General features: G+C 43.3%; 1 long non-coding RNA gene across 1 annotated transcript; it reads right to left on the bottom strand.

The window, feature by feature from the left end:
- Positions 1-7,794: 7,794 nt before the first annotated feature.
- On the bottom strand, positions 7,795-13,882 carry LOC146889790 (uncharacterized). The gene is made up of 2 exons (XR_014999713.2): positions 13,762-13,882; positions 7,795-9,488 (listed from the first exon to the last, which is right to left on the bottom strand). It is a non-coding gene; the product is annotated as an uncharacterized LOC146889790 (long non-coding RNA).
- Positions 13,883-16,584: the final 2,702 nt, after the last annotated feature.

The raw sequence follows: 16,584 nt of genomic DNA, 5'->3' as shown, positions 1-16,584 counted from the left end.
GTAGCCAGTGGAACACAGGAGAAACACGCGGGCAAGTGGCAACAGGGCACCACAGACCAGCTCTCTCTAGAGACAGAGGGAGGTGTATCCATTGGCACAGGACTAGAAACCGAATCTTACAGTAGTTAACGGAGCAGCCTTGTTTGGGGAGCACACGGGAGAGGTACCATGGGGACCTTTATAAATAAAAGTTTGAGACCTTTATAAATACTTGTTTGTGTTTGTTTGGTTGGTGGATTGTTTTTCAGAGGCCTCTAGAGATAACTGAGGGCCTGTTTTGATGAGGGCTAGGGCCAAGGAAACCAAGGGATTTGGGTAATTCTCTCCCTAAGTGTGGTCTTGCTCTCTGAGGCTATAGCAAGCAAGTGTTCTTAACCATTTTTCTACCATAGTTAGAAGGGGATGGTGTTTGTTCCTGGAATTCTTTGGCACAGAACTAATAAAATGTGCCACTTATTTAAGGGAACTACTTACTACCTGTAGGCAGAATATTCTGTCCTGCCAGCCAGCTCCCAAATAACTACATGGAGACTTCTTATTAATTATAAATGCTCAGCTGATAGCTTAGGCTTGTTACTAACTAGCTCTTACAACTTAAATTGATCCATATTATCTACATTCTACCATGTAGCTTGGTACCTTTTTTATCATGGCAAATTCATCTCCTCTTCCTCTGCCTCTCCTGGTGACTCTGCCCTTCCTCTTCCCCACAATCTCTTTTTCCCTGCCCACAAGTTCTGCCTGACCTCTTCCTACCTAGCTATTGGCCATTAGTTCTTTATTAAACCAACGAGAGCAACACATCTTCACAGTGTACAAAAAGACTATTCTGTAACAACTATCCACCAAGTTGCTACCAAAAAGATACTATCAGAGCTGCTGAGAAGTCTCAATCTACTGAAGGAAGTGTGCCAGCTACAAGTTGTGAGGTATTGCAAATTTGGTTCAGTGTTAAATTTCCATATCTTTTTAATCCTATGTATTTTTATTCCTTTGAGACTTAATTCATCCTTTGGTGTTTGGCAAGAAACTCTTTAGGTCTCAAAGGGATTGAGTCTTGTTTGTCTTCTCAGACATTCTTGTTTACTTAATTCTTATTACGTTTATTTATGCGTATATACGTATGGGCCAGTGGCATGGATGTGGGGGTCAGGGGACCACTTACTGGAGGTGGTTCTTTCCTTCCACTGTGTGGGTCACGGGAATCAAATGCAGGTTGTCAGGTTTGGTCATGTGGTATATCACATGTCTCAAGTTTGGTCATGTATGTCTTTGCCCACTGGACTTGTCATCTCCCTGGACTTGTGCATTTAATCTTATTTTGAAGATTTATCTATTTTTTTTGCATCAGCGTGAGCGCCTGCATGCATGTATACCACATACTTGTCTGATATTCTTGCAGATCAGAAGACGGCTTACATCCCCCAACACTGGTTACAGACGAAGCTGCCCTGTGGGTGCTGAGAACCTAGCACATTGGTCCTCTGCAGGAACAGCAGGTGCTCTAAGTGGCCGAGCCATCTCCTAGTCCCAGCCCCAGTGTTTGTGGAATATTTTTTGTGAATGGGGTGTCTCCAGACAGGGTTTCTCTTTATAGCTCAGGCACTTCTGGAACTCCCTCTTGTAGACCAGGCTGGCCTCAGACTCACAGCGATCCACCTGCCTCTGCCTCTCGAGTGCTGGGATTAAAGTTATGCACCACCAGCAACTGGCTCTTTACTTAATCTTCATCTTAAACTACTTGGTATATCACCATCACCTGTGTCTGGCTTTGCTTTCTTTTCCTTTTTCCCTTTTGATCCACATCCCTAGTCTCTTCCTCACCCCAGGTAGGGATCCGTTCTGGTGGGTTTTTTGTTTCATTTGTTTTGGAAGTAGAATCTCATTAGTTAGCTCTGGCTGGCCTCAAACTCACAACAATCCTCCTGCCTCAGCCTAACAAGCGCTTGAATAACAGATGTGCATGAGCATGCCAAGCATGGGGTTTAGTTCCAATGTGCACGCACGCACGCACGCACGCACACACACACACACACACACACACACTATATATATATATATATATATATATATATATATATATATATATATATATACACAGATATATACCTATGTATATATAAAGAGATAGATAGATAGATAGATAGATAGATAGATAGATAGATAGATAGATAGATAGATAGATACCCTTGAATCCAGCACTTGGGAGACAAAAGATAAGGAGTTTGAGGTCATCCTCAGCTATAGCTAGTTGGAGACACTGTCTGAACAAAACAAAAAATATAGGGGATATAGACAGAGACAGAGAGAAAGACAGAGAGAGACAGACAGACAGACAGACAGACAGACCTATGTGTCTCTGGTTTGGGGATTTCTTACTTCCAGCACACCACCATCATCAGTCTTTGTAAGGATGTCCTTTGATGACATAGTTGCTTTGTTCCTCATTCTTTGATTCACCCCTATTCTGTTTATAAGAACTCATCCTAGCCTGTCGTCCATATATACCCTTGGATATTTCTGCATCTGTGTGAAAATATGGTATTGCTTTGTATTTGCAATTTACAAATTGTAAGCATATACTCATGAGAAAGACACTCACCTGAAAGGACTCAGAGTCCTTTACCCACACGCCTTGTACTCTGCAGTCTCTTTGCTAGGAGTGAACTGCTCAAAATGAGGCAGACAGCCCATGCTGCTGGGTGAGGAGGAACCTAGAGCTCTGTGCTCTTCTGGAAACATCCTTCTCCTTTTCTTTTCCCCCAAAGTATACTCTTGTACCATGATCTGCCTTTGACAGGCCAACAGCGCTGATCCCACACATCTCACATCTTACTCAAAAGCTCAACCGATCTTTGCCCAAAAATAGACATCATTTTTACTATCATGTTCTGGAAATATTATATGTCCTTTGTCATTTCTGTCTTCCAAACAGTCCACTGCAAGACATGATTGGATAAGTAATCCTAAACAGTGCAGCCAGCTTTGCAAGGCTAGTAAAACCGCAAGGTCTTTGGAGAACTCGCTCTATGTCATGGCATCTTTCCTCCTTAAGCACCTTGTGTCTAGAGCCAGCACCATCGGATCACACGTCCTTGTGGAAGTGATCTGTCATCTCTAGGTTACCTCCTCTCACCTCGGAGGATATCCGAGAAAGCATCAACACACTCATTACCCTTCACCACTCTGGCAATTTGGCTCCATGATCTTCTCCAATGCTCTTAACCTCTGCCCCACTGCTGGTTTAATTGTGAAGTTGTTTGTTGTGATGAGTGACATCACAGCATCTACTATTATAGTCCTTGCTGATTAGTGCTGATGCAGGGGAACGTTATGGATTTCTGTGAGTGAATCTTCTATCTGAGCATTCTAAATTCCCTTACCAGATCTATTGCCTTTCTCATAGACTGTCTCATGTTCCAAAAGAAGTAAAAGAGGGAAGAGAGGAAAGGAAGAAGGGAGGGAGGTGCAAAGTACAAAAGAGAAAGAAACTGTACTCTCTCTGGAATTCAAGAGGAGGAGAAGCCAACAATAGTGATCAGCTTATAACAAGAGTCATGGCAAATTGAATCTCCGTGGGGCACATTCTAATAATCACTTGGTCCATTCTAAGGGCACGGGTAGTTTCTGCTTTGCATTTCAATGATCAGCTTGTTCAGTTCTGCCAAATGCAACCCTATAATTACCTTTAATTTTCTTATTCATATGTGGATTCCTTTGCAATAGATAATTAAAATGTTTCTTGGAACGTGCAATGTTATCAGTGAGAGAAAGGACATGTGACCTTTCACCTCGGCAAGCACGGTGATAACCAGTGTTCTTCAGCATGTTTTATTTATTTTTTATTTTGTCAACAGTTGTATTTCACCTCTCCACATCCTCACCAGTATTCACAATGGGAAAGAAACTTAAACTCCCATATTAAGTGGGGGAGGGGAGTGAAGCGCAGAGCGCTCTGGAATGGTGACCTTCTCAAACCTGACAGCTCAGACTGACTATCGCATCTGGACGATCCAGGTTCACTGCTAACGGATGAATTTCATCAAAACACACGCGTCATTTCCTGGATTGCACAAAATGTACAAAATCAAATTATGCTCGCTCAGGCAGATAAAAAAAAAAACCTTGGGAAAGATTTCTATGTAAACAGGTGACTGTGGAAGTTGGGTATGACTCACAACAGTCTTGAGAAATCTAGATGCGTTCAGATGCGAGTTCTTGAAAATAATCAGTGTGGAAGGGGCAGGTGCTGGGGAGGTGGCTCAGTGGCTCAAGCCTATGGTTCATTGTCCAGTCAGCCTGGCCTAATTGGGAAGCCCTAGACTTAGTGAGAAACTGTCTCAAAAGGCAAGGCACACATTTCCTGAGACATGGATCCAAGGTTGGTATGTGCACGCTCGAATGCACACACACACACACACACACACACACACACACACACACACGAACACAAACATATACACACATTCAGAGAGAAAAACTGGAAGAACAAACAAAGATAGGGAAGACATGAAGGGAGGGAAGGAGGGAGGTAAGGAAGACAGGAAGGAAGGCAGGTTGGAATTCCTAGGAAGCCCAAAATTCACTTAAGCCTTAAGTAATTTCTACCAGAATAGTGGGATGCTACTTGGTGAAATTTAAGCAAACATACTTTAAACACTACCAAGCAGATTCTTACATAAGGCTTTTTGTAAGCTAAATGGAATTCAGAGAATTCCACGGAAACACAGCAATTGATCCTTTTGAAGGAAACAGAATTCCCTGTGTCCACAGGGAAGCGGGAAAGACCAGTTTGGAGGAACGTAACTTCTTTACCGCCCACAGAAGAGGTAGCACACTGTATAAAAACAATGGTTTATTCAAAAGGACTAACTTCTAGCCATAACACTCAGCGTGGTGAAGGTGATTCTCTGTTATTTTACCAGCAAAAGGATGGGGCAGATGGCAATGATTTCGAACCAACCAATAGAGTACTGGTCTACTGTGAAGTTGTTTTTAAGGACAGCAGCGCTGTCCATGGTGTTGCCAATTCGTTGGAGACTGTACATATGTCCAGATCACATGTTGTATGTCCTGTGTCACAGTTACATGTTACACTATTAGCAACTAACTGTGATGCTAGCCTCTCTCCCTCTTTTTGGATTTTTTTAAAAAAAATCTATGTGCATTAAGACATACAGGTATGTAACAGATGGTCAAGCCTAGAGAGGCTTTGTAAGCAACTAGGATTTGCAACTAGGATTTGCAGCTATTGCTGGACATATTCGTCATCATGGGGGTTGACTGTCTAAGACATACGACATACCCTAATTGAGCCACAGTGCCCTGAACTGCTTCAGTCTAGACCAATTATTCTAAGCCCCAAATTTGACTTTTCACTCTGCCAGATGCCATTTGACAATAGATTCCCTAACACTGGAAATCTTGCCAAGTGCACATCGTGTTGCCATATAATTATGGCTTTCGAGTACTCAGTGTGGTATTATTAGCTCACGCTAGAGCTCATTTAGTGCTCATAATTACAGAGTCCTGGCCGGGGTGGGGGGGGGTAGTTCTGCTGTTATTTTTATCTACATCGGTAGACAGCATATGTAGTTATTACCAGGACTGTAAATTTTAAGAAAGTTTGATATACAAACTATACTTGTAAGTCCCTTCAGGCCAGTCAACCTCACACTGTAATTTAGAACTATTATTTCAACTGATAACTGCACATGAATATTATTTGAACAACAGTTTAATTTTTTTGTTTGTTTTTCTTTTGTCTTCAGGGTGCCTTGTTTAAAAAAATGACAAGGGACAAGAAAGTAGAGAAGTGTGAGGTTTTCAAAAATTGTGCTGCCAGGATATGATAACTCACGACATTTTTATAACGCCTAAAGTAGAGTCCTTCTGCAGCAAATCACGCTTCTTTGTCATTATTATTACATCTATATATTTCACAGCTTCCAACAGCCTGAATCCCAGGCATGGAGAAGCAACTGGAAATCCTGGGTGTGTTCTGAGGGACTGGGAATCTCCTGCTGGGGCCCAAGGAGTAAGCCTTAGAGGAACCAGAGTGGGTACAAAGGCTGAGAATGTCCTTTCCACTTACACATCTGGGGTGGAGGGAACACTTTGCGTCTGCATATAGATTGGTCTCAGATTTAAAGACATTACTGGCTTAACACAAAAATATGGCACTTAACAGACACATTTGCTATCAGTAATTAAGGAACTGGAATCTTTATGGAAAATGTTTTTAAGGTCACCATTTTCCATTTCCTTAGAGAAGCATCGTGAACAGCCGGAGATAATGATTTGTCTATATTGTTTCACGCTTGTGAAGTTCTGAAAACAAAAAGAAGTCTCTTGAGTTATACAGCATATACTCCATTTTACTCCAAAGTACCCGATGGTTTGCTTCGGTGAAATGAATTTTTAAGAAAGAAACTTCCATTTTAAGACAACTCATACTTTACACCCCAACAGTGTAAACTTAAACCATCTGAAGATGAAAATTGCGTCTGCTTTCCATCTCAAAATACACACGGAAAGAATTTACACGGATGGGGTTGAAAGTTTAAATGTTAATACGCACGAGAGAATTACTTTAATTCAATAGAAGCCTGGGGAATTATGCCAAATAGATGCTTGCAGGCATAATCAGTTAATAAAGTTATAGAGGGCTTTTATTTCATGTGGGCATTTTTTTTTTTTAGAGACTGGTTTGGTCAGCGAAACACACATGCACATACACATTTTCTGAATGCTAAGCCTCATGGAGCTTAACCATTCATAACCATTATGAATCTGAGTGGTGGGCTGCACAAGCAAGGTGGGGCCTCTCCTGGTAGGCATCAAGGAAGTGCATGAATACTGGAGTTGTGTGGGACCTCAGAGATGACCTATCCAGGGATGCCATTTACTGACAAAGACATCGAGTTCAGAGAAACTGATCCAAGGTAATCCTACTCCACCCATCTCTAAAGGTAAACCCTAGCAGCACCGTAATAGAAACACCCAAGAGACTGTCCTGGATAATCTTTTAATTTGGATAAACAAATAACTCATAACGTACAAAAATATTTACCCAGTGTTCACCTAGATACGACACCAAATACTGCCTGTTTAAAAAGCCCGTCATCTTGAGAATACATGGGTTCAACCCATTCGTTAAAGTTTATTGGAAATCTCATATAGGAAACATGTATCGTAGATGCTGTGAATGATTTTAAGAACTAACCACAGGAAAGAAGAACAAAGCTGGGAAGGAAAGGACCCTTCCTGTTAACCCCAAACTAGCTGCCATAACACTGTGTAAGCCTCTGTAAGCACTTCTGAATTCTGTCTGTCCCTATTATTTAGTGAGCAGTTCTTTGAGGCAAAGAATAGATGTTTCTTTACTTGTTTTTTTGTTTGTTTGTTCTTTTTTTTCCTGTGTGTTTGTTTTGTTTTTCAAGACAAGTTTTCTCTGTATAACAGCTCTGGTTGTCCTGGAACTCGCTCTGTAGACCAGGCTGGCCTCAAACTCACAGAGACCCGCCTGCCTCTGCCTCCTAAGTGCTGGGATTAAAGGCGTGCATCATCACCACGCAGTTAGAGAATATTTCTTCTTTACTAATTTATCTCCCAGAGTTCCTTCCATGAATGGCATCTGCTTGAGAAATGCTTCTTGTAGAGTGACGTGTGTCCAGTTAACCTTTGTATGAATAACAAGCATATATGTAAAAACAGAATTTGTGCAAAATTCATATCACTTGAAGAAAAAACACACAGCAGAAAACATTCAACTTTTTAAAAAAAAAAAACAAAAATGTTGAGTATTTTTTATTGTGCATTCAATTTTTTTCTCTGAGTGAGTTAAGTCGCAGCCATTGCAGTGGGATTGAGCACATGAGCTGGCAGTCTCAGTTGAAGAGAAATGGCTTGACTCTGAGTGCTTTTCTTAAGTCACACTCAGTTGAGAGTGGAGTTTTTGAAAAGGTAAGGAACAGAGAGGGCTCAGCTGAGGTCTCTAGAGACAGAGATCTCCAGCTCTATTGACAGGTATTTATTCTGTTCAGAGGAGACCATCTGGATTGGATTTAGATGTATGTAGGGACACTCTTCGGAGCCAGCCAGAAGAAAAGACACAGAAGGGAATGACCCAGGGTCTGCTATGCTTGGGGTGGAGACTCGGGTACCATTTGGAATATGATTTCTGAATGGACGGCTTCTGCTTTTGCCTGGGTCTAAGTGCTTCAGACATCTTCCTAACTCCCCGAGTTCCTTCAGCCCAGTGTATCTCAACCTGCGGGCCGCGACCCCTTTCACGGGGGTCACAAGAATAGATACCATGCGTATCAGATATTTACTCTGCCATTCCTAGGAGTAGCAAAGTTACAGTTATGAAGTAGCAACGAAAGTAATTTATGGTTGTGGCTCCCCACAGCATGAGGAACTGCATTAAGTTGCAGCATTAGGAAGGTTGAGAACCGCTGCCTGGCTCTCGACAGCTCTCCACCCATTCCGACCACCAAAAAACGTGACAACCATTCACCGCACACGGGATCCAGCTTCCCAGCTAAATGAATTTTCCAAATGCTCCCACCCCTCTGTCTAGGTTGAACGAGGTTAGTTAACCAGATCTTTTCTGGACTTTGGTTTGCTCCACCAAAGCGGTTTACTGTGAGGTTAAAAACCAGTAACATACGTCAGTCACGGGACATACTGTCACGTACGATTTCTACTCCCTTGTATGGTCGCAGGAACTCCTGTAATGGTATCAACCACATTTCCATACACTCCCAGGAACCTGGACGATGCTCTTTAAATTCAGTCCGTTTGTCTGTTCGTTTTGTTTTGTTTTGTTTTCTTTTTGCTGGCCTCCCCTCCCCCACCGGAACTCTGCTACTGGACAATGCAGCTGTGTGAGCGTCTGTATCTGGAGCAGGAGGATCCCATTTCCTGTTCCAGCCCCTCCCAAGACACTGCTTCTTAATGACAGGTTCCAGCCTGGAGGAGAATGACAGGGACTTTCAGTTTGTAAACAACAGAGCTAAACCCGCCTTAAAGTATATGATGAACTGGGTCGAAAACAAGGAATTCGACTGGGATTCCTAAAAGTCTAACGCCATGAGCCCCTTGGGTGAGCAGTGAAGCTGACGGACACTTTTAGAATAATCTGTGAACAGTATCACGGGATTAGAAAGAAACCAATACCGTTAAAACACAGCGACTGGAAATATTTTTTAAACAACATTGTCCCATACCAACGTAAAGGGTTTTGTTCTTTAGAGAAAGGGTCTCATGAGCCTAACCTTAAATAGCGGAGGCCCATGCGGCCTTCTTATTCCTTCTAAAGACCTACTAGGAGAGGCTGGAGAGATGGCTCAGAGGTTAGGGGCACTGGCTGGTCTTCCAAGGGTCCTGAGGTCAATTTCCAGCAACCACATGGTGGCTCACAACCATCCGTTATAAGATATGGTATCCTCTTCTGGTGTGCAGGCATACACGCAGGGAGAGCACTGTAAACATAATAAATAAATAAATAAATAGATAGATAGATAGATAGATAGATAGATAGATAGATAGATAGATAAATAAATAAATCCTCCAGGAGGCTGGAGAGATGGTGCAACAGTTAAGAGTACGTGTTGCTCTTGCAGAAGACCTGGGTTCAGTTCCCACCATCCATATGATGACTCACAACCACCCATAGCATTTGGAGGAGATCTGGTGCCATCTGACCTCCATGGGCACACGTCATCCATCATGCACATGGTGCACATCCATACATGTAAGCAGAACACACATACACATAAAATAGAATTAATAAATCTTTGCGTTTGTTTGTTTGCTTGTTTTCTGTTTTGTTATGCTTTGTTTTGTTTTGAGACAGAGTTTCTCTGTGTAACAACCTGTCCTGGAACTTGCTATGTAGACCAGGCTGGCCTCAAACGCACAGAGATCTGCCTGCCTCTGCCTCCCGAGTGCTGGATTAAAGGCATCGCACGAACACTTCCTGGCCCGCATAAAACCTTTTTAAGACCTGTTTTTTGGGCTCATATGAGCCATCCTACAGAACAGGCCCAATCTCTGTGAGTCTGCATAAGGCATTAGCTGGTTTCAGTTCAAGCTGGAGTCCTACCTGTTGTAGGTCTTTCTTTTGGGAGCACAAGCCCCCCCCCAAAAAAAATGACGTGAAGCTTAACAAAGTAAGTCTTGTTGCTGTCGTGCCCATTCTGCAGGTGAGAAAACAGAGGCGCTAAGAGAGTGACAGAACTGTCAAGGTTATAGCTGTACACTGGACCTGAGCCAGAATGCAGAACTCTGGAGTCCATGCGGGTGATCACAGAATGCTCTCAGCTATGCATCTAGCAGTTGGACTTCTTTGATTTATTGATTGATTGATGTATGAAAGACTTCTCACCTCTAGAAGACAGTTACTGTTCGGATATAAAACTATAACCGTCTTGGTGAAGCAGTGCTTTGGGGGTCGTATCATCCAACTCGGCCTGTAGTTTTACTTTGTCTTCAGTGTCAAGAGGTCTCCATCAAGGATCCCTGCCCGCCATCCTGATCTATCCTTACTCCATGTGTCACTGTCTATGCAAGGAGGGAGCCTCTCACTCCTTGAGTCTTCTGTCTTCACTCCCAAGCCCGTTCTGGCTGCTACATGTGCCACCAGCAACTCTGCCAACTCGGGAAGATTTGGCAGGGCTCCCCCTCCTCCTCTCCCATCCCCCCCATCCTCTCTCCTCCTCCACCCCCTCCTTTTTTCTTTGAGGGAGATGAGTAACAGACAGATGAGTTCACCTGGCCTTCCGTACACTAGCCATCACGGTTTAAAGCAGGGGACATCACCCCTTCGCAGCCCCCGCTCCCTTTTGCACTTTTCTCTGACTCCTCCCTGAGAGATATGACAAGAAATACTCATCAAAGTTTGAAATCTCCAAAATAATAAAGCCAGAGTTTTCAACATCCATATCTGCCAATTTGATTCAAAAATCAGTTTGTTCTCATTGCCATTTTTTTTAAATCACTAATGTTATTATTTTACATCTTGGTATCTTTTCTTTCCTTTGATGTTTGTCACCAACAATGCACTCCGGAAAGAAACCGAAGCACCTGCTCTTCGGGAGGCTTTTAAAACCTCCACTTGGGTTATTGTGAGCCTGCGCCCCTGGTCCACAGTAGCCTCCAGCGTGGTGATTGACAAGCCAAGATTTGCCACCTGCTGGACTCAAAGGCACAAACAAAATATGTATTTCTAGAGTCCCTTTTGTGAAATCACCTGACTCACCCACCTGTATCTCTGGATATTTAGAAGGCTGTTTTTGATATTCATATGCCAACCTTCATAAAAAAGAAACAGGCTCACACAGCTACTGAGTTAGATTTGGCTAATAAAATGATCACACGTGGTTCATGCGCACGTACAAGGCACTGGGTTAAACACACGCCTCTCACTGTTCCGGAGGGACCTTTTCTAGGTGAGCCCTATATGTGGTCCCCATTGCCCTACAGATGAATAAAATAAGCCCAAGGGAGATTAGGCAATTCACCAACGGTCTGTCCCTGGTGGGTGGAACTGGAATTCAAAGCCTTGTCTGGCAGGATCTAGAATCTAAGTTCTCACTTAACAAAACTGGTCAATGATCAACAGCTCTTCTCTTCTGCCAAACATGGCCAAAGAGCTTGCTTATCGGCTACAGTGAATTGCTCCATCCACATACAAAAGCAGCACCTCAAGTCACATTTTTGTTTTCTTTAAATTTCTTTCATTTTTCAGATTATCAGATCAATCAACAGACTGCAGCTGTGGCAGCTTCACATCTGGGTGTCACACCTGCTTTCTTCTTATCCATTGCCCGACCCTGCTGCCCTCCTCCAGGCCCCTCCGTACACAAAGGGAAGGCCATCATCTCCTTTTTTAACCTGAGTCTCAGGCGTACAATTCCCCGGGCAAAGACAGGACCGAGCCTCTGTAAGGAAGCTGGCTGCTTCTGCAGGAAGCTTTGTCATAAATGGACCGTGCAGTGACCTGATTGGGGTGAGGGGTGGGGAGCCAGAGACGTCTGTAATCAAGCAGTGTTCCAGACATGTAAACTGGACTTTACCAGCATTTTAGTAGTGCATGTTTAAGAGGAACTAAAAGTCACTAGATTTTTCTGAGGAAATGTTTAACATAAAAGACCAAGAGCAAGCAATTTCTGAGACAACTTCGGGATAATTCCAGGAATACAGAAAAGGCAAAGGTCCAAGGGAAATAAGGAATAAGATACTCAGGGCCAGCAAGATGGCTCATCATCAGGTCAAATGCCAACCACACTCCAAGATGGCTCATCAAGTCAAACGCTAGCCCCACTCCAAGATGGCTCATCAGGTCAAATGCCAGCCCCACTCCGAGATGGCTTGTCAGGTCAAACACTAGTTCCACTCACCAATAACCTGGGTTCAGTCTCTGGAAATCATATGGTGGAATAAAAGAACACACTCTAGAAAATTGCTTTTTGACCTCTACGGGCATTCCATGACATACATATGCATGTGTGCTCTCTTGGTTTGAGTGTCTATTGCTGGGAAGAGACACCATGACCACGGCCACTCTTATAAAGGAAACATTTAATTGGATAGCTTATGGTTCAGAGGTTCAGTCCATTATCATCATAGTAGAACATGGTGGCATGCAGGCAGACATGGTGCTGGAGAAGGAGCTGAGAATTCTATATCTTGATATGTAGGCCATAGAAAGTGAACTGAGACAGTGGACATATCTTGCGCATCGGAGAAAAGGATACTCAATCATATCACAAGGACATCTGCTCAACTATGTTCATAGCAGCATTGTTTGTCATAGCTAGAAACTGGAAACAACCTAAATGCCCCTTGATCAAAGAATGGATAAGGAAAATGTGGTACATTTACACATTGGATTACTACATAGCAGAAAAAAAATGACATCTTGATATTTGCAGGCAAATGGATGGAGTTGGAAAACATTATTTTGAGTGAGGTAACCCAGACCCAGAAAGGCAGGTATCATGTATTCACTCATAAGTGGCTTTTAGACATAAAGCAAAGAAAACCAGCCTACAAATCATGGTCCCAGAGAACCTAGACAACAATGAGAACCCTAAGAGAGACATACATGGATCTAATCTACATGGGAAGTAGAAAAAGACAAGATCTCCTGTGTTAATCAGGAGCATGGGGACCATGGGAGAGGGTTGAAAGGGAGGGGAGAGAAAGGAAGGGAAGCAGAGAAAAATGTATAGCTCAATAAAATCAATAATAAAAATATAAAAAAACCAAAAAAAACCCAACAACAACAAAAAGGAGAACCTGGGTCACAATAACAAGCGAGCCCTGCTGAACTGAGAAGGTGGGGAGTCATTAAGAAGATGACTATGTCAACCTTGGGCCTCTACGTGCATGCATGCTCACAGGCATGTGCATCCACTCACCTACACACACACACACACACACACGCACGCACGCACACACAACACAGACATGCACACACAGAGACATGCACAAACACACATGGATACACAGACACACAGACAAACACAGACATACACACAGATATACACAGGCAAATACACAGATAGACACACACATGGGCACACAGAAACACACACAGACAGAGACACATAGACACACCCAGACATACACAAAGACATACACACACAGAGACAGACATAAACAGAGAAACACACACAGTCACACACAGAAAAAATAAAATTGTCTTGGTTCTTTATAAGCCAAAGATAATCAATCACTCCTAATACTTACATTGTAGCTATCTGGATTTTTATTCTCCCGCTTGCTTAGGGTATTACTAAGAAGCCAGAGTCAGAATAATCCAGATATACAGTTGATGGATTCAGTCCCCACCCAAACACCCTGCAGCTTCATTTTGGGTTCCAACCCCACCCATCCTGTCAACATTCTTGTCAGGAAGCAGTGCCCCCCCGCATTGGATATAAATAAGCACACGGTACTGGAAATCGCCTGGAAAGTGGATTCAGATATGGCTCATGAAGTCAGTGAACATAATGAAGGAAAATTACTGAGTCACAGAAAACTGTTGACAGGCGAGTCCTAGACCTGAGAGACCAGGAGGGCACTTCAAAGAAGAACGGTGTGACGACCAAAGATGAAAACCAGGCCTGGGAAATGATGGCGCTCTGATCCTTTTTGTTACAGAAGCTAGGGCACGGGGCAGATGCTGAAGGGCCAAGGATATTAGATCTTACCCCCCACATGATTTTACCTAAAGAAAAAGGTCAAACTAGCGTTTTGAAAATGAATTCTACATCAAGCATCTTCCAAGCTGTTTTCTGTACCAAGTCTGTCAGGTGCTACTGTGCATGGGGATCAGAAGCTTGTTCAGATTCCATACGTCAGGGTATGAACCCTTGGGTCTGAATTTCTTCTTTTTCCTTTTAAGTTTAATTTATTTATTATGTATACAGTGTCCTGCCTGCCTGTATCCCTGCAAGTCAGAAGAGGGCACCAGATCTCATTATAGATGGTTGTTGAGATGCCATCTGATTGCTGGGAATTGAACTCAGGGCCTCTGAAAGCAGCCAGTGCTCTTGACCTCTGAGCCATCTCTCCAGCCCCTCAATTCTAAATTTCTAACAAACTGCTGGAAAGACAATCCTGTTGGTCTCAGGACCTGACTGAGTTGTAAAAATATATTATGGTCCTGAGAACAACACTTTAAATGTCCTTTCTACCAATCACTATTTTAGTATTAAAAAATAGTCCTAGTGATTTCTACTCAACTTCTCTAGTCCTGAGCAATAATTAGTTCTCAAGTGTGTATGTGTGTGTGTGTGTGTGTGTGTGTGTGTTGGTGTATTGCTTGGAATTAAACCTATGGACTCATCCAAATGAGGCAAATCCTCTGCCACCAAGCTATATCCCTAGGCCCAATATGTGGTTCCCAGAAAAACAAACAAAAAACAAAATAAAACAACATTCAAATCACCTAGAGAGCTTATTTCCATGTGGGCTGAACAGTGCCACCTCCTGAACTTCCTGCTGGGCGAGGTGGTCCAAAACTGCCTTTCTGGGTGGCATTCATCAGTGCTCTTACAGCGTGAATGGCCCAGCAACATCAAGGGACTGAATTGTAAAAATGTAGACTTCATCTCCTACTTGTAATGATCTGCCCTGTCCCTATAAGAGACAAGCCACGCCCACACCCTCCCCTGTCCGCCAAGGCAAGCTAATCTCTCTCTGCCTCTCTGCTCTTCTCCTCTTCTCCCTTTTCTTTCCATAACCCACTAAATAAATATCCAACCTCATTCTGCATGGCATGCCTATCCATGTTTCTCTCTCACGCCCACCACGTGACTCCCTGCTCAGGACCAGCCACCTTCGGAGACCTGAGGCATGGTCTCATAGCATGTTCATCATCTGTCTCTCCTCATGAGACTGGCTGCCCCATTGAGGTCTCTCACTCACCACACGGCTCCCTGCCTGGGACTTGTGGTCTCCTGCAGCCACTTGGGAAACTGTGCCATCCCTGCCTGGGACTGGCTGCTCTCGAAACCCGCTGCCCACTACCGCTGCAGCCACTGGAGGATCTGCAGCATTTTTATTTACTCCATTACACTTGTAATATTCACAAAACAAAGGTACAAGTCAGAGGAGCAAGCAGGAAATATTTAAGTATCTGAATATTTGGTATTAACCAAACTCACAGATGCATCTCCTCCCCAGGGGCTCAGCACTGCTTTGTATATGCCACTGACTGTCTCCAATGTTCTGATTGGGAAATTATTACTACTTTAAAAATATCTATATGTGTATTGAGCACTTTCCTCCGTATATCTCTGTGTACCACATGTGAGCCTGGTACCCATGGAGGTTACAAGAGGGCATGCCCCTAAAAATTGGAGTTACAGATTGTTGTGAACTGTCTGTCATATAGGGGATCTGAACCTGTGGCCGTAGGAGAGTCAAGGGCAGGAATGCAGGAACACTCTTAATCACTGAACCATTCTCAGTTTCTAGAAAATTATTTTTATTGATTTTTTTCTACAACATTAGAGAGAACAATGGCACAACATGGTGAGACCATCTGGGGTTATTGGTGGCTTTTATTTCTGGTCAGGATCTCACTCATTATGCAGCCCTAACTGGTCTGGAACTCACAGCCATCCAACTACCTCTGGGACTAAAACTGTGCTGCTTTGAGGACCTGACTCTTGCCCAGATGCCATATTTCAGGTCTCAGTGGAGAATGCTATGATGGATGCAGCTCTGGATCCCTGTGGAGAGACTCTGAGATGGATGTCCTCCAATAATGCAGGCCATCCTCAGTGTGGAGGTCAGAGTAATGTGGAGATCCAACAGCAACCTGGAATATTGCTGTCTTGAGATCTTTTTTTTAAAGCTGTTTTTATCTTTATTTTTTATGATGTAAAAATTTCAGCCAGGCAATGGTGATGCATGTCTTCAATGCCAGCACTCTGGAGGCAAGCCAGGTGGATCTCTATGAGTTCATGGCCAGCCTGGTCTACTGAGTGATTTCAGGACAGCCAGGACTACACAAAGAAACCATGTTTCATAAAAGAAGAAGGAGGAGGAGAAGGAGGAGGA

The sequence above is a fragment of the Myodes glareolus genome, chromosome 26, assembly GCF_982192425.1.
Source record: "Myodes glareolus chromosome 26, mMyoGla1.1, whole genome shotgun sequence".
In the NCBI taxonomy this organism is placed as follows: Eukaryota; Metazoa; Chordata; class Mammalia; order Rodentia; family Cricetidae; genus Myodes; species Myodes glareolus.
The sequence above is the reverse complement of the archived record's forward strand: the minus strand, read 5'-3'. Positions and strand labels throughout refer to the sequence as shown.